The sequence below is a fragment of the Dermacentor andersoni genome, chromosome 5 (genome assembly GCF_023375885.2).
Source record: "Dermacentor andersoni chromosome 5, qqDerAnde1_hic_scaffold, whole genome shotgun sequence".
NCBI classification, from domain to species: domain Eukaryota; kingdom Metazoa; phylum Arthropoda; class Arachnida; order Ixodida; family Ixodidae; genus Dermacentor; species Dermacentor andersoni.
Window position 1 is genome coordinate 124,644,468 of NC_092818.1, and position 19,306 is coordinate 124,663,773.

General features: G+C 47.6%; 1 long non-coding RNA gene across 1 annotated transcript; it reads right to left on the bottom strand.

The window, feature by feature from the left end:
* Positions 1-1,422: 1,422 nt before the first annotated feature.
* LOC129385058 (uncharacterized) lies at positions 1,423-18,890 on the bottom strand. Its single transcript, XR_008612604.1, has 2 exons — positions 18,424-18,890; positions 1,423-1,915 (listed from the first exon to the last, which is right to left on the bottom strand). It is a non-coding gene; the product is annotated as an uncharacterized lncRNA (long non-coding RNA).
* Positions 18,891-19,306: the final 416 nt, after the last annotated feature.

The window sequence follows — 19,306 nt, forward strand, 5'->3', positions numbered from 1 at the left end:
TAGAGATTTTAAACCGAGTTGTGAACTATATTACTTTCTCACCAAACAAAATGCAAAAATCTTTTGTTACTGGTAGTTGTCTTCATTTTCTTGTATGTCAAATATTTTGTCTTGCGTGAGTATTGTACTTTTAAATGCAACTATGGGTTCGTGGCTGTTAGAATTTTCTATAGTGTGCTATAAATGGTATTTTCTGATGTCATGTTAAGACATTTATATGAATTTTGCTTTGCGTTTTATCAGTACGGATAACTTGTAGGCTTATTTGATATTGGACCGGTTACTAGCTACAAAGCTATCAGTTCAGACATCGTTTTGTACGTTATGTAAACAATAGCAAGATCAAACACGCACAAAATAATACTGATGATAAGCCATTTGAAACCAACGAACAAGATAAACAATGTACGAGAACAAACGAAAAATGTTATTAAAATATTCTGCGAACCTGTCCACTCAGAAAACAGGATATGCGCTTAGCATTCTTGGCTTTTCTGTAGAAGAAAAAAAAATCGATTCCGCTTCTTTCCGGGATGTGGAAGGTAACTTTGATAGAGGCAGTCATATTTCTTTCTTTCGGTCAATTCTCATTACCGGCACTGTTCGGCATACATACTCAGGAATTGCCACAGTGATGGCTGGCGTTTGATTATGAGCAGGACCATACTGTTGTTTTCTTTTAACTTCCGCCTGTTACGAATATGGCAGTTTTGTAATAACTCTTCGGCTGTTTCGAAACAGGCAATTACAAGCTGCAAGCGGAGTCTTCGGAAAACCATTCCAATGAACGCCCTAGTGTCTTCACTGGCCCCGGTAGATCAGGGGCTATGACGTTGCTCTGCCGAGGTCGAGGGTCCGGTTCGGGCCTCACGTCAATGCACGTCAAAGAACCCCAGGAAGCCACAGTTTCATCCGGAGTCCCCATCTACGGCGTGCCTATAAATCAGATCGTGGTTCTCGCACGAACACCCCAGAATTTAACTTTAAACGTAGTGCTTCCACAAATTTTTCCTCTGCGTAGAGCTACCTCGATATTTGAACGAATTACCCATACGCCATTCTTGAGACATTGCATGCGACTTTTAGCAAGTTTGCTGGCCGCAAAAGACAAGTATGTTTAATGCGCAATGTCTGTTTAAATGCGTGTAGAATAGATTTGCTCCCCACTTGCACATCGTTGACGGCCTGCAGAATTGCTAGCTCTTTATGCCCCTAATTTCCAAACTTTACTCAAGACACAGCTCATTTTGATATGCAGGATGTTAAGTTCTGTCACAATTCCTAAAATGCAAATATGTTCATGAAGAAGAAAATTAACTGGCATCACCGGACTAAGGCGAATTTTTTTAATTGCGAAGCGTTCCGCGAACCCATGCGGGCTTCCATTGTAGCCTTCGCGCTGCAATCAAGAGGAGACCAGCGTCAATTGCTGTAAGCATTTTATTCTTACAAAGACTGAGCTGGAGAAAGCCAGACCTATACATGAAACATCTCGAAGTGGTGACCATCTTTCGTACGGTATGCAATACAACCTAGCAAAGTTCAGGCGAAAGGCAGGTCACGGCAAAGAAAACAAACACTGACAGTGATACACAGAATAAACGCCACGTGAGTGTCTTGTGTGCATCCAAATTCGTCGGAGGCACAGCTGTTAGCCTAAATAAACCACTAAAGGTAAAAAACAAAAAACAGGGTCACGCAAGCGCACGTCACACTACGGACAGTTAAGCGGGTCTTCTGGTCTCCCGCAGCCTGCAGTCACGCCGCTGCTTGTGAAGCCAGAGAAAGGCCGGGACGAGTGCAATATTCTGACAAACAAGCAACATTGCCACTCATCCAGACCTGCCCAAGGCTAATCGATTGTCGTCGCTGCTCCCAAGTGGCCCTGCTCGAGCGATATTCGGCTCCCGCTGGCCTGGAACAGAAAGAAAAAGAAAACACGGCAGATGAGGGGGCACGTTCTCCAGGATAAATAATTCATGAGCTCATTCCGCAAACCTTGAGTACACGATACTCGGCACGCAAAAGTTTGAGCGTTAAAAGAATAAAGGAGACAAGGCAGGGGAACGCATGAAAGTCACGGGGACTTCGAGCCGCCGAACATGCGCCAAATGACGATGTGACGCACATCCACGCGGGAAACGGCTGCTCGCGCTAAGTGTCGAATGCAAAGGCAGGGAAAGGCTTGCCGCCCGCGGTTGGAAGCTGAGCCTCTCGGTCGTACGCGCAGCCAAAAGCGATGAAATACGATCGCCCGCCGCCAAGGGCTCATTGTTTACAGCGCTCATCACCGCGCCCGGAGCGAAGTGCGCACCGCGGAAGGAATAAAACAGTTAAAGCAGAAAGACTGCAGGCACAAAAAGAAGAAGAAAGAAAAAGTACTATTGCGTTTGCTGCGTCCTGATCGCTGCTGAAAAAAAAAATTATTTCGTATTTCTCCAAGGCACTGCCAATCAGCAAGCTCTGTTTCAGCGATATTATTGTACCACCTGAAAAGCCTTAAAGAGACAATAAAAAGGAATGCGAAGCTCACAAATGTAGTAATAGAAAGATGTCTTGATAGACACTGTTGCTGGAAGATTGCGAATCCGTTTCAGAATTACTGCCCTCAAGGAAGGGTCCCGTATTTAAAAAAAAAAAAAAAGACAGAGGACAGTTCGCCGTGTACCGGAGCTTTTCTCGGGCTTATAAAAGCGAACGTGCTGAGGATACGCTGACCTGCGGGCTAACAGAGGCGCACGAGGCATGCATGCGCATCCAAACGAGCACCTTCTCGCGCAGTTACTACGGCGATAACTTCAGCCGCGCTTTCTCTGGAAGCCGCGAAAGGGATGCAAAACGCCGAGAAGTCGACGAACAATGCTGCGATAAAGTCCAACTTGAGAAACAACCACCGGAAACGGGAGGTCGCGGGAAGACAATGAAACGAAACGGAGGGGAAAAGTGACCTTTCTTTCTGCTTCGCGTTGCACTTTTTTTTTCTTTGCCCCGGCAACATCTGTCGTGCGTGGACTCCGCAAGTGCGCACGAAAGCTACTCACGTGTCTCGTGCGTGGCTTTTCGAGCTGCACGCCCGCCTTTCCTGTTGACGAGTCGGGACTAGGTGGCGAGCCCCGGATGCATGCAAGAAGCAGGAAGAGAAAGGCCACAGGAAGCGAGCGAGCCCACCTTCGGCTGGTTTTCTCACGGGCCACAGGCAGATGCGGTAGCAGCGGCAGCAGCAGCAGCACCAGAGCCAAGTGGATCCGCGACGGCGGCGTGCCCCTGCCAAGAGTCGGCGCGCTCCCAAAAACCGGCTTCTTCGTTCAGCCGGACGACGTCTGTCGAACACGGCACGCACCTCGCCCGCAGGTAGCCTAGCTCTACCTATACGGGCGGACGGTTGAATGGAACGCTGTCCTGGGACTTCAGCGAGACTTCGAACGGGAGGGAGACGCAAACGCCGGCGCAGGCAGGCTTGGGGTGTGCATTCTCCCTTCACAAAAGAAGGGTAAGAGTGGGGATGGGGGAGCCTTTGGGGGGATGGAGATGGGCGTCACAGCGACAGCAGTACACAAAAAAAGGAAGCCCAGGCGCAACCCCCCCCCCCCCCCTTTTCCACCACCCTTCTTTTTTACCTCTACCTGTTTGTACACAGGCGCGCAGTGAAGGAAAAAGCCTGAGCGCTACACTCCCCTTCACGAGCAAAGCGCTCCGCCGCGCTGTGGGAGCTCCCCAATCCTGCGCCGCGCAGCAACGAATATTCGCCAACGGATTTTCACTCGGGAGACGCTTTGCTGAATTCCCCTCCGCTGACCCCTCCCGGCGCAACGTACTGCGCCCAGGTGGGAGCGGTGGAAGCGGGCCATTGTTGTCGCTCAGCGAGCGAACGAACGACCGGTAAAGGTCTTCCAGAGGACGACAATTTTCGGCTCGCCCTTGTAGCTGCAGGACCTTGCCCCTGCCTCACCTTTCATTTTGAATGGAGGTCCTCGCCATAGAAGAAGACATGCGCGGAGCGAAAGGCAGGCGAGGGTAATGCGGGAACCAGCGAGGAAGTGCTGTGGGAATGCAACAAAAGCCGCCCGAGGTCGGACGAAGAAGGCCCCCCTTGAAAAGAAATGGCGCTGAAGACAGGTTTCCCATGCCACCCTTCTTTCTTGCAACGAGCGGGAGAAAACGTCGCGAGGTCGCGGGATGAAGCTGATGGGAAGAACGGGGGCTGCACGAACGAGGTCTCTCCTTCTTATGTTCCTCCAGGTGCTTGCAAAGATGAAGTAGAAGGCGCTTACCGAGAAGGAGGCACTCTTCGTTTCTCCGCGTGGCTTCTTAAGACGCGCGTTCCTTCCTGGGACGCGGCGTGCGATGCCGATGTCGTCGTACACCGGTGGTGTCTCGTTTCCTGAGCCCATTTCTAAGCTTGAACGACGCGCAGTCGATCCCCCGCTCGAACGTCTTCGCAACCGTCGCCTAGCAGTTTTCGCAATGCTGCAGTGTCAAAATGACTTGAAAGCAAACTGGCTACGCTGAATGAACATTCTTTCGCTTTTCTGCTAGCTCTGTGACGAAAGCGCTGCCACATACAAACAAGTCGCCGGTCATTGCCACCTCTAGGAAATATGCGACCAAAGCTCAGCCTCGTGACGAACTATTCGTCTGTCACTGTCACTGTCGTGCTGCCTTCACCCAGCCTAAGGGCAGGGTCGAAGCACCGCTGAAAACAGGCACATTCCAAGAATGGCTAGCATAGAGAAATGAGCGAATGTTCCAATGGATCGTGCGAAAACTCAAAAGATACTGCTGAAACATCAAAGCCAAGAAAAAGCGAAGTATATCCGCCACGAGCTTAGGTGCTACCAAAATCAAAGGAATGTATTGTGTGTCTGTGTGCACCTCAGCAAAGCATGGTACGCAAAGTCATGAGTCCCCATGCAGTTTCTCTCGCGGCCTACGGGTTTTAATGACGTCGTTGGATGACGGCACGTTGCGCCTACTACGCAACGCATCGCAAATAGCACAGCGCGTTTTTGGCAAGCTCTATTTCACTCATGCGCACTTGAACAGACTAGCCTCCATTAGTCCTGTGACGACAGTTTCTCTCAAGCTTGCGCATCGATGGCATGGATGCGAGCTGGCTGCCGCTGCACAGACGGCCTTGAAACGCGATAGTTCTGTTTCCTCCTGGCCATTGTCTTTCGCTATTTCCCCCCTTGGCCGCGGCTCGTCGCGGGCCTTTAGGTTGGACATCCGACGCCGCACAGTCGTCTCGGCATGATCCGAAAAGCGCACGGAATGCATCGGCGCCTATTTCCTCGTTCTACCCTTGCCTCGCGATTTCTTTCTCACGCGATGCAGCTGCTAAGCACACGTGTGTAACGAAGCCGGCAGAGCCGCACTCACTCAGCTCAGCATTGCACAACGCCTGCACATTTCTGCCCACGCGATCCCTTACGCGGGCATGACGCCAGACAGGCTCTACTTGACGCGAAACCTGACGAAAAGCTATCACTGAATTCTGATGGAGTTCACACTTGCAACACCAGAGGGCCAAGCTTTCCAAAGCACAAACTGGGCGAGCGGCTACATTCAGCTTAAGCCTAGTGAAGGTGAGGCTTCATATAATCTGGAAGTGAGCCCTATTACGAAGTACGTCTGAAAACTTGCGGCAATAATTTTTGCATCATAAGCACTTTTTGTCCATGACCGGCGCCGAATGGAACTATTTGTCCCGCCTTCATCGCCGCCATCAAGAACACTGAAAAATTCAAGATCCACTAGCAAGACGTCTTGTGATACTGTTTGTGTTTACTGCATATATCATTCATTATTATCACACTCCTTTCTGTAGTACCTTTCGACCCTAAAAATGTATTTGTTAGACAAACAAATTAATTAATTAATTAAAAAATAAATAAGGATTACACTACATATGAAGGTTGTTCTTATGGAAGGCGCTTTCCTGTTTTGAAGATAGAACAACACTAGATGACTGAGCGTTAGTTCTATCACAATAAAGCGGAAGTACCTACTGCCGCATGCAAATGGCACCCGCTACTACTAGACATACGAAGATATGCATTACCAGAAATGAGTAAAATTTTCTGTGAGTCAGTCAGGGCCAGCGAGATACCCTGGACCGTACGCATTTTCAACTGCATGGATAAGCAATAAAGCAATGTTGACACAGAAATAAATGAGGCCAGCGTTTTAGCAGTACATTGGTGTGGAAATGGTATACGAGAAATGGGAGTGGTTGTAAGATGAACGCGTTTGGTAAATTTGTCCGAATAAATATTACATCACCGATAGAAGCTGACCGCAATTATGCAAACATCATTTGTTCTGTGAAACATACTTTATGACCGTGATTGGGCGAATCTGCGCAATATCAGCTCTCTTGTCCTATCCCATCTACAATTGCATTATTGTATTGATTTTGATACGCCTTCTGTCTCTACGACAGCGATCTCGATTGTCTCAGTAATCATTTGTAAAGTATGAAGTCACGTTTGTTCTGTTCTTTTTAGCATCTTTCGTGCGTTCTAAGGACTTTTCTTTAAGAAAGAAAGAAGGAAAGAAAGAAAGAAAGAAAGAAAGAACATCAGGCCTCTGCTTATTTCCTCTACTTATCTGTCATGCAGATGAGCAAACTTGAAGATTTAACGAGAATGATCTTATATGAATTTTGTAGTGGCTTCACAGCAATACGGTAGAGTGATGCAGTACAAGCAAAAATTTGAATGTGCACAATTGCTGTGTGTAAACAACGTGTCATCTTTAGTATACTTTCGCCGCATCTCCAGGACACTAAAAGGGCAACTGGGACACAAAGCTGCAACCTGCACTGGTCTTTGGGTTGAGGGCTCGCCGAGGCCTCTGCATGATAGAAGTGGGTCAAAGATCTGCTGTCTGCTTTCGCGGACAGTCGTTTTTCTATGTGAACACTCCCTGGCACGCTCCGGCCGCGACGACCCCAACCCACGGACCCCCCTGGTTCCAGCTTTTATCCCCTTCGCTTGTGGCTGCTCTTGTGCACACGGTTAGTGCTTTTGTGCGATCGAAATAATGTAGAGTATGCCAAAGCAATGATTTCAAAGAAAAAAATTCTCTAGCCTCACTTCGCAGTCAGATATTTGAGTAAAGGGCGCCTTTCACAAAAGGTACTTTTGGCGCGTTAAAGCATGCTTTCGAAAGACACCTTTGCTCTTTTCTTATGCTTTTATTGTACTTTTGTAAGTAGTCTTATTGCCGTAAGTCAAGTTCGGCTTCAGAATACGGCTGTAAGTAAGCAAAGTTTTTCAGTTCACGAATTCTGACACAAATGATCCAGACTTCAAAATATTCGGCTTCTCGGGACTACAGTAAACTACATAGAAACTACATTAATTATGAACCTCCGCGCGTCCACATTAATCAAAACTTTATTCTCCATATTTCGCCCTCTCCCGCGCATCTACTTGCCAATTTACGCCATGCACAAACATAAAAGAGTGCTGTGTCGCCTTTGTTTTATGTAAAAAAAAAACATGAATTTTTGAATCCCTCTTGCTTCCTATTCTCTTTTTCTTTCTTTCTTTTTGCCATCGTATTCCCGAAGCCGTCCCTGCACTGCACGCTCGTAAAGCGCATAAGCTTCGGTCGACGTTTGCGGACCTACTCTGTCATCCGGAAGATACTTCTTTGTGTTGCACGTCGGCGCGATTACGTACGATTACGGACACTATCTCGCCCTCTCGAGAGCTACCGCGAGACGCACATAAGCCACGCGTCACGGGGACCACGCAGCAGCGCCACAGAAGGCATCGCGCTTCCTTCACTCTCTCTCTCTCTCTCTCCCTTTCTCCTCCATGCCGCGTCCGGGAAGATGCGGCGACAGCGGTAGCAGTTCCGCCTGCATTCCATGACGAGTTCTCGACTTTCTCTGCCGGTTTCACACCGAGGCAAAAGCAAAGAAAAAAGGAAGAAGCGGCAGAGAAAAAGGTCCCGAGGCGAGCGGGTCGCGCATACCTCACGGGACCTAGTTTTGATTTAAATGTCCGTTTCCAAGCGGCTCGTCGGCGTCGGCAAAAGGGAGGGATCCACCTCTGGCCCCTGCTTCGTCTACCGTCTCCATCTTTCTCTCGCCTTCGTCTTCTCCAACTGGAAGCACCACCGCCGCACTGGTGGCTTCTCGGAATCGCTCCGGCCGCTCGGTTCCCTTTCGTGCCGACAGGCCGTGTGTTTTTTTGGCTGAAACACGCGGCAGCGGCGGCCCCTAGGCAACAGCATTTCGCCCCGCACCTGGGGAACGCGGCGAGAAGTTCGGGGCGAGGGTTGGGAAGAGGTGTGTAGATGGCGGTGGCACGGTGGGGTAGAAAATAAGCGGCTCCGTCCGGTCGTTGTGGCGTTCCGAAGCCTCCGGTGCGCCACACTCCACCCCGACGCCAAGGCCTGGCTGATTCGCAGCCGTCTCTTTCCCGGCCGCTTGGTTCCAGGGATTGCGGCGAGAAGAGCGCGCTGGCCAGCGAGCAACCTCTGCAACGCGGACTTGGGCGTAGAGCATTGTGCGCTGCGAATAGGGACACAAGTGAACTTTCGTATGAAAATTTCAGCGCGAGAAGAATAGACGAGGACGGGAAGACCACGTGGCACAAAAGTTACGCTCTTCTTGCCGTTTTCACCTCATCTTGAGCGCTGAAGTTTCAACGCAAATAAGTAGCCAACTCCACCAGTTTACTAATGAACCTTCTTTGAGAGACACGTATGCGCAGTACAGCAGCGCCACTTGAGTTCCTTTTCTACGGCTTCTTTTCACGAGCGTTTGACCTTCCTAGGAATGAATGCACAATGCACGAGTATTCTAAATTTCGAATAAAGCTAGAATATCTGCGTTTTCGACAGAGGCGTTCGATACGAAAGCTTGAGGTGCGAATCTTTCCAATGTCACAAATTACAGTAAATACGGGTCATAAGCTTGCCAGCCACGAAAAAAGTACAATTTGTATGGTCGACCGTCCTCCCAAAGTAAGTGCTGTAAGCCAACCACAAGCTTCGTTGAGCTTACGCTCTTTATTAGTCTGAAAACTGGTCGGTCGGAAAGACTTCGACATAGTTACGCGTGTTTAATGCAACAGAAATGTTTCTGCGTGTGCGTCTGCTAGCTTACATCTTCACGTTTCTTACTGAAGCCTGCTGCTATTCGTTATTCGATTCAGTAATAGATAGATGCCCGTATTTTCTTTTCACGCCTTTTTACATTCGTATTCAATTCACAATTTTTACTATTTGAACACCCCTAAATATTCATTCTTCGTACTTTGCATGCGCATACATGTGGGAGTGAAGGTAACATGAGAAATAAAGCGTGATCGGATAATGTAGAGTCACTGTCAACATACTCGAATGACCGAACAGGATTTTCGGTACAGAACCAGCAACTAGACCAAACACTGTGGCTAGTGCATTTTTGTATGCGTTGTTACGTGTGTTGTGTGCCTTCGCACCTTGTTATATGTAATTTCTTTTTACATGGAGCGGAATACTACGCAATACGTCAGGAAACTCTTTTCAGTTTCCACTAAATGAAGCGCAGAACAGCTGTCAGTGAACAGCCGCTCAGCTAGTCTAACTGAAAAATGTTGCTTCTAAAGATACAAAGCGAAATGCTACAACGTGCAGTCAGATGTTTTTGACTGTTGCCCTGTGCCGTTTTACAGATACCAAAATTTTGTATATTGGAGAGAACTAATGTAGAACGTTTACAATCCCGGCCGTTAGTCTACAGCAAGAAGTGTATATCGCAATTGTACCAGTTGTTTGTATTTAGGCGCCTAGAGTAGATAAAAATAATAGGTTATTGTTCATAACCTCGTGAAATCACAACTTTCTTTAAGTGGTTTTTAGAACTAACTTGAAATGGCCCAAGCGGTGGTGCTCGCATACTTCTGAGAGGCACAGAGAAGATCACTATGTCGTGCCTATCAACGTGTGCCTACTTCTGTCCGACTACGTCTGATTTGCGTCGGCAAGAACACTTATAAAAAATTACCCGCCAATTTCATTTCTTTATGGACTTTTATCCCGATGTTGGTCTCTTTATCAAACAGCTCAGCAGGATACATAAGACGGGAGGACTACAACCACGACGCAGAACTCAAACGTTTGAGCAACATAAAAAAGAACATCAAGCGTGCTGCACGTAGAGGCAATCTAGTGGCCAAGATGGAATGGACTCTGCGGACAGTGAACCCAAACGAAAAGAAAGGTCCAATACACAGACGTCTCATCCTCTTTTTCAATATTGGCACTCGCTGCAGTTGCAGCTGTTTCGCAAGAAGCGTCTGGCTCCTATCCTTTTTTTTTTCTTTTCGCTGATGCAATCGCGCTACTTTCTGTTACCACGCACGGCATCTGGAGATCGAATGCCCAGACGCCACCTTTCAGTGCTCATTACTTGCCCCCAACATCTGCCGTGGGAAGAGCGGCGGTCGGTGATTCTCTGGCGAGCAGCTGACGACTATGCGGCCAAGAGAGACCAAGAGAGAGAGGCCCTATTCCCACGATACCCCACGTCACCAAGCGATCCCGTTCGGGTGCATATATCCTAGCCGTAAATATACAAGCACTCTCGCGTTTCATTCCTTTCAATCCAGAAAAGCAAGATGAGTTGGGAACCGCTTGCCAGCTTCCACCACCTCCGTCAGCGATGCCAACTTATTCAATGCAGCTGTTACTACAGATTTCGCGCAAAACTAGTGCTCTGATCCTGATTTATTGTTGTTTGTTTTCCCCATTTTATTAGCAACAATGTTTTCTTTGCTAAGTTTTTAGCCCCAATCCTTCCCGTAATGTCCCTGTCTTGATGTAGAATTATTAATATTAATTATAAGCTGAATAATCCAACCACCTTTCGCTTTGAAGCGATCACGATTCTTCCAACTAATCATTCCTCTAATACTACTGATACGCTAGCATTCCAGTTTTTTTTATTTACGTAAAAACTGCTTCGTTTAGACACCCTCTTATCTGAAATGCGTCCATAATGAGAACAAAGATTAATTAATTAATTACCGCTTTATACGTCGGCAATAACAAAGTTTTATTAAATGTTTTGAGACGAAATACACCAAAACCAGAAACAACAAGATTATTATTATTATTATTATTATTATTATTATTATTATTATTATTATTATTATTATTATTATTATTATTATTATTATTATTATTAAACACGAAGCACTTCTTGGCGAATATTTGCCACTTTGACAGTATCTAGCATCTATCTACCTAGCCGCCTACTTCTTGGGGTTCTCATGGTCGTTTCGTAAACTTTGTATGTACCAAACTTGGCATAGCATGACAAGAGTGTATAACGAACATAAATGCTAGGTCATGACATGAATATCATGGCATGTGTGTCATGTAGGTCATGAAACAGTCGCCTACGTCTTGGTGCTGTCATGGGCGTTTCGTTAACTTGAGGTACCAAAATTGGCGTAGTATGACAAGAGTGTATGACGAACATAAATGATAGGTCATGACATGCGTGTAATGTAGGTTATGAAACAGCCACCTACGTCTTGGTGCTTTCATAGTCGTTTCGGTAACTTGGTATGTACCAAAGTTGACATAGTATGACAAGAGTGACATGCGTGTCATGTAGGTCATGAAACAGCCGCCTACGTCTTCTTATGTACCAAAATTGGCATAGTATGACAAGAGTGTATGAAGAACGTAAATGATAGGTCATCACATGAATTTCATGATATGCATGTCATGTAGGTCATGAAACAGTCACCTACGTCTTGGTTCCCTCATGGTCGTTTTGTTAACTTGGTATGTACCAAAATTGGCACAGTATGACAAAGGTGTATGACGAACATAAATGATAGGTCATGACATGAATGTCATAGCATGCGTGTCATTTAGGTCATGAAACAGCCGCCTACGTCTTTGTGTTTTCATGGTCGCTTCGTTAACTTGGTAGGCTCCTCGCACACTGCTCCGCAGAACATCATTTCCCGCAGAGAGTGGGATCTGCCGGCTTATTATTATTATTATTATTATTATTATTATTATTATTATTATTATTATTATTATTATTATTATTATTATTATTATCGAATTCCCACATGTTGTTTCTCGCCATGTCACGTTGTAATGGTCTTGCATTCCCTTTTATGAAATAGTGTGTGACTAAGTTGTATTATCAAACTGTACCTGGTGAAGAAATACGAGCTTCTTTCGTTTTTGCGTCCCTATAGAGGCGCTCGGGTTGAAGCATGTGCAAACAGGCAGTTACACGATTAATGAACAAATTGTGAACCTTCGACGTATGTTATATTTGCCGCTGTAGTGAACTTCATTTGCTTAGTATTAGTCTAGGTGGCGCAAAAGGCTTACATGGCTGCCTCCCGGAAACGTAAATTTCTCCGCATTGCACGTCTGCTAGAGGCGAAGCTTGAGTAAAGCAGGAAGCAGATCGAAATCGGAAGCATGTTTACTGCAACACGTGAAGGCGAAAGCCTGCAGCACGCGTGGTAATGCATTAAGTTATGCGTAGGGCTCAGAGAGAGAGAGAGAGACAAAGGAGAGGAAAGACAGGGAGGTTAGCCAGTGTAAGTCCCGGCTGGCTACCCTGTGCTGGGGAAAGGGGTAAAGGGAATAAAAGGAGAAAGAAGAAGAGGAAAAAAAATGGAAAAACAAAGAAAATTGACACAGTAACGCGAAACTACGCGCTACAACGTTCAGAGGCGGTCACACAATTGGCATGTCCTTAAAAACTTCAACAAAGCCCTTAAGGCCTTGAGTGCCGAAGCCCGTCTGGACCAGTGTCCTAGAGCTTTTTCCTCTGTAAAGGGGCGATTGTCCAGTTTTGCGAGAGCGGTCACGAGCACTTTTCTTCGCACTGCGTAACGGGGACAGTCACAAAGGAGGTGTTCAATCGTCTCCTCGCAGCCGCAGGTGTCACAAGTAGGGCTGTCGGCCATTCCAATGCGGAATGAATAGGAGTTTGTGAATGCCACGCCGAGCCACAGGCGGCACAGAAGTGTTGCTTCCGCTCGTGGCAACCCTGGTGGTAGGCGGAGTTGCAGACGTGGATCCAATTTGTGGAGACGTGCATTAGTGAATGCACTGGTGTTCCACAGATTCTGTGTAAGCTCGCGGGCGAGGGAGCGAAGACTTGTGGCTGCATCTGTTCTTGACAGCGGTATGGGTGTAATCTGGGCACCATCATGAGCCGACCGGGCAGCGTCATCCGCACTGTCATTTCCTGAAATTCCACAGTGACCCGGTATCCACTGGTAGATGATGTTGTGTCCCTTGTTGATTGCGTGATGGTGGAGTAGTCGGATGTCTGCGACTAGTTGCTCATTTGGTCCATGGTTGAAAGGGGACATCAGACACTGAAGAGCTGCCTTTGAGTCACATAAGATGGACCATGAATGTGATGATTTGTGAACAATAAACTCCAGAGCAGCACGGATAGCTGCGAGTTCTGCAGCCGTCGATGATGTGATGTGAGATGTCTTGAACTTGAGGGTAACGCACTCTGCGGGAATCACCACTGCTCCAGCTGAACTATTAGAGGATACAGAACCGTCTGTGTAAACGTGGATGCGTCCTCTGTGCTGTTCATGTAGCATTGAAAGCACGGTTTGTTTGAGGGCGAAAGTTGACATCTCCGTTTTCCTTTTAATACCGGGAATAACAAGAAGAGCCTGGAGTGGATGGAGGCACCACAGCGGTTGAGATGGTCGTGCTGCAGGCGTGAAGTTCAACGGTAAAGTTCCATGGTTGGCGGCAATAATCTTGCTAAACGCTGAACGAGGTCGAGCGGCAGGAAGGGAGGCGAGATGATGCGATGGAAGTCGGGCGAAGTGCCTGATATGCATCCTTAAGGTGTCGACTTGAAGATACGTGTTGATGGGGTGGTCATGCGCGATGGCTATTGTTGCTGCCGTGGACGCACATCTGGGAAGACCAAGGCAAATTCGCAGAGCTTGAGCTTGTACAGATTGGAGGGCACGGAGGTTGGTCTTGCCGGTCCCACATAGTACAGGTAAGCTATAGCGCAGGAGACCAAGGAACAGTGCGTTATAGAGTTGGAGCATCGCACTCACGGACGCACCCCATGACTTTCCCGCAAGAAATCTGAGCAAGTGGGTTATCATGACTAATTTCCTTTTTAGGTAGGAGACATGAGTACTCCAGGAAAGGTCTCGATCGATTATCACTCCTAGAAAGCGGTGCGTCTTCTCGTAGGCAATTGGCTGTCCATTAATTCTGATAACGTACGGTTTCATTGCTTTACGCGTGAAAGCGACTATAGAGCACTTCTCGCAGGACAGCTCCAGACCTCGTGCGTAGGGCTCAGACTTCTTGCAAGACATAACGAGCTGCAGCGCGAAGTCAACGTATTGCGCTGTAGCTCGATTTCCTCAACGACACATACGAGCACCTAATGCACTATCTAAAGGTTCATTCATTCTTTCTTTCTTACAGTCTTTCTTTCTTTCTTTCTTTGTTCTTTCATTGCTTCTATCGGTGTTTCTTTTCTCGTTTCTTCTTTCATATTTAGCCATTGAGGGTATGAGCCATTCATGAGGTTGATGTTTGCTTTCTTTCTTTCGTTCGCTCATCTTTTTTCGTGTCTTCATTCATATTCAGCCATTGCATCTTTGCTTGCTTACGGGGGCATGAACCATTCCAGATTTTTTTTTTCGGGGGAAAGCCATTGCTGATGTTATTTTTCGTACCACTCGCCAACTTTCTTTAAACCACTCAGCTTGGTGATGATGATAATTTTGAACCACTTGACTAGAGGCCGCCTTTTTCGGTTTTGAGCCATTGCAACCAGCCACTTCAGGCTTTCGCCTTAAATTTCTGCAAGGCGAAGCAGAATAAAGTATTAATGAACTGATTTTTCTTGCAAGTTTAAGACTCTGACAGTGCAATAGACGTAAAAAAATTAATAAAATTCGTGTTAAAGGCTGCTGAAGTTGTCGCAATGATTGTGGCAAACAAGAAATTACATAAGCTATATGTACTCTACAGATCACAGAATCGAATAAAGACAGTTAACTTGCATGTCACACTTTCCGACAGACTCAAGTTAGCCCTCACAAAACAAAAGTACCTCGTGACGAAAAATTTCATAAGGTTTCTTGCTGTTTAATGCCTTCGCCTTGTTGTCGCTTTGCCTTCACGGTAATTCAACCAACACTTTCGCGCAAATGGTGTACGGGCTTCACTGCATAGCATAAATCTTCGCGTTCCGTTAGGCCGGTGCTTCAGGGTTAAAGGGAGCGTAGAACCTTTTTCAGTCGTGATGCGTGACGCATTGGACCATTAAAAGGCGCCCATGCGACCATTTCTCGCCGAATCAATCGTACATACACCACGGGTAAGACAACTACACCGCGCAGCGATGTCGTTGCATAGAGGTATCTGCCATGCGGAGGAACAAATTTTACAGCAAGATTTCTCTCGCTACCAAGTCCGATTTTTTTTCATTTAACCACACGTGAAACGCAAACGTGCGCTCCTCAATCGAACACTGTACCGATTTTAATGAACGTTGTTGAAATAAAATGATCATTGTCTCAACTTTAAATGCGAACATCATCAAACAGACTCGCCGATTTGTTCAGTGTGCAACCTTCCTGAGGACTTGCGCCATGTTTTACGTGAGTGCAGTCGTCAATAATTAGGCAAATCTAAAGGCTGCGTTACATTTTTACCGCGGCTCTGGCTTGAAACTGCGATACATTCTTGGCCCATTGAGTAAAAATTACTTGTGCATTTCGTGCAACGAAAGCGCTTCAAATATTTTTGACAACTACGGGCGTTATTGAAACCTTAGGAGCAGGTTGAGTGCACACGCATGTGTCTAGATGCGGGTGCTGTTCGGGCGTTTTTCCGGTCACTGTATACATCACGTCTTTCTCCCGATACCTATAAAGTAGCATGCCAAGTTGTCAGACAGACAAACATCTGCAGCCTTCATTAAAGACAGCATCTCTCTCAACGATTAGTGCTTTGTCTCGATTGGCACTTCTCTGGACGCCACAGGCCTCAAAACCAATCAACATCTCCTTATGCTGTTACCGTTTGCTGGTGTTACTGTCCCACAACGTCGTTGCGAGAGCGGTGCTAGGGAATGCCACCGAAATTACGGCTCGTCTCTGGTCGACGTGCACGCGCTGCAGCATCCCTGCCCTACCTCCTCCCTCCTCTTCCAAAGCGAGGAATGCGCGCACGTGGTCCGTCTCGGATGGCTTCATTCACGGCGAGCAGCGACGAACGGAGGCGCCGCCCCGACGCCGCTCCGTCACTGTCACTTCGCCGCAGGCGCTCGGTGGCCTACTTTTTCAATCGATCGAGACGACACGACGACTGGGTCAACCAACGTACACACCCCGGTTTTTTTTTTCTGCCTATTGCTATGTATGCGAGCTCGAAATGCCAGATTTAGGACCTCCCCCCCCCTTCCCCCAGCTCTGTGCCCTCCAGCGTCCCGGTTCAACACGTCCTGCCCTCGTGCATACACACTGGCGTATGTCACCACTTTCGGCAATTGTTCTTTTATGCTAGAAACAGGTCTAAGCCACGTGGTCAGTGTTAAACGAGCAGGCCAGTGTCACCTTTTCTGTCGCGTTAGTTATTTTCAAATATAGTAAAAATTACTAAGTTAACGGGACAGTAAAGCGAAACAGACAGCTGTATTTGTATGTTGTGCATCTGAAACAACAAAACGGTCAGTCTTACCGTGATAGGAGGCTAGGTAGGCATAAAAGAGCTGAAGCCTGGTGGCGCCGTTGCCCTGAAGTTGTCGCACTAGCTCGCTGGGGCGTCACTGATCTTAACAGCTTCAATACCCGGGTTTTATTAATTCTTTAACTATATACAAGCACCACATTGCATTCCAAGGAACCCGAAGACTTAGTCTACCAACTTTCGAAAAACCGTAAAAAAGTGAAGCTTTATCTGAGCCGAAACGGCCCAAAAGTGCTCCGAATTCATGACGTCACACTAAGGCCCCAGAGCTCGAGTTTAAGCGTAAACTTAAATATACAGAAGGAACTCACCATCTCCAGTAGTAATCAACCTTTGTTTTTCCGCCAACTGAATGAAATGGAGTTCTAAAGAGATGCGTTGACAGCAAAGTTGATTTACTGTTGCTTGCAGTGTCCCTTTAACCACAGCGACAACTAATAACTTTGTGAGATAGGGACGTTGGGAAGTAAGATAATGCACCGGCTATGATGTTTATTTGCCGCAGTGGCAAAGCGGTTATCACGTTCTGTAGATGAGAACGAAAGTTCCGTTCTCAGTTCCCCCGCCACATATGGAAGAAAGCCGAATGTGAGCAACGCGTGCACACCTAGATTTCGGTGCGCCTCAGAGAAGTACACGTGCTCTAAATTAGTGTTGCGCCCACCCTGACAGCATCCCTCACCGGAACCCGAATGTAGCGCATAGGTATGACGTAAAGAGAATGACGTAACGAGGTCATTGGGCTTTCATCCACTCGCAGTGGTCAAGAGCTCGCCAATACAGAAGTGGTATTTTAGCAGTGCGTGCCCACTGGGCATGCACAATTTTGGCAAGCCACGAAGAGTAATTGACATTTGTGCCTGCGTTTGCTGCAAAATTCCGAAGGCGTAGTGTGAAGCAGAAATAAACATAGGCATATGGCAAGTAATATAGAACTCTGAGCTGCTTGGCTTCGTTACCCTCAGTCCTCGATTGCTCTTGCCACCCGATTCCACACGAGCGGGTTGCGCCGTTTCTCTCGAGGACCAATAAGCCAAACAACACGAACGATCATATTTTCTGCAAATAATGAATGTCAATGGCACATTCAGTATGGCAAAGTCCGCCGATGTCGCTGAGCGATATATACATACACAATGGCACCCAGCTCCCTACTATCACATTCTTATAACCTCGTGCTACTGTGGGCAGACAACCAGAGAAAATTTGTTAATGAATTCATGCCCACGAGATATTCGCCGTAGGAATGTCATTTGACAAAATTAGTGCGCGCTGCAAGGCTAGCACGCAAAGCGAAACATGTTTAGGTTGTAGTCTTCTGCCATATTTCTGAAGCTTAATGCATCTGGTGAAGAAAAACTGTTACACCTTTCCTAGACATTGGTCAATGCAGACGTACGCGTTACGTCATGTCAACGCTATTTACCGCCTGTTCAATCTACTTCATTTTCGTCCAAATGTATGTGGCATTTGGAGACCCAACTTCAACGACTGCTTCTCAACATAATTTAATAACAGTTAACATTACGAGGCTTTAGAATTCGTTATAGAATCATACCTTGATATCGCAAACCGTTACATGGAAGCAAGAACTCTCCCTAATTAAGACTTCTTTTATGTGCAGCGCCTTTCCTAAGGACAAACGTGGTATGGTCGCACTAATAAATCAGGAATAAGCCTCACGTGGAGGACGTCGATGCTTTCCGCCACTGCGGTGTCGATGTCGCTTCGGATCACTGGAGGCAGGAGCACCGGGCCCTCAGCGCGCAGCAGAGTTTCGGAAGGTCGTTCGGTAAAAGTCCTGGAAGGCGGGTTGCCCGCAGAACACCGAAGTCCTGCGCACTAGGCCGCGGAGCGTGGCGGGTGGGAGTCCAGGGCAAAACACCCGAGGAGCAAAGGAGCGCTAGAGTCTGACGAGAGACCCTTCCGCCACGAGGTCTAGGCAAGGTCTGACATCCGAGACCCGACGCAGCCGCGTTTCTTGGTTGCCCCTCTTCGCCACCATCGCCAGATGGCTTCTGGGACGGCGGACGACACCGCAGTGAAAAAAAAAGGAACAAGCAAATGAAATCAGCGTTGGCAGCGCGCTTCCACACGAACGCACACGCACAGACAGACACAGACAACAGAGGAGACAGACCTAGACCCCGGGACTGGGGGAGAGGGGGAGTTCCTCTATGGGTACCGGAATTAAAGGAAGGAAGGAAGGAAGGGGCGAGGGCTGTTGGTGAGGCAAACTCTAGTCCGAGTGCTCGGAGGTGGTAGCAGATGGTCGCCGAACAAAGGGGCAGCAGCTCCTTTCCTCGCGCGAGAAGAGGGAGGGGGCTGGTCCTCTTGCGTCGACATCTGCTCACCTGGGCCGGCCCAGCGTGCGAGTCGCGCAGGTGGCCACAACCTAATGAGCTTCTACACGCTTCCTTTTTCCGGCCGCTCGCCCGGCTCCCTCCTCGTCGACGACGGGCCGTCCGAGAGGGGAGCCGACGGCGCCGGCGACGTTGTCTCTCTCTCCGCCTTCTCGCAGAAGCAGCGACAATCCCCGCTGGGAATCACCGGCCAATCGAGAGCG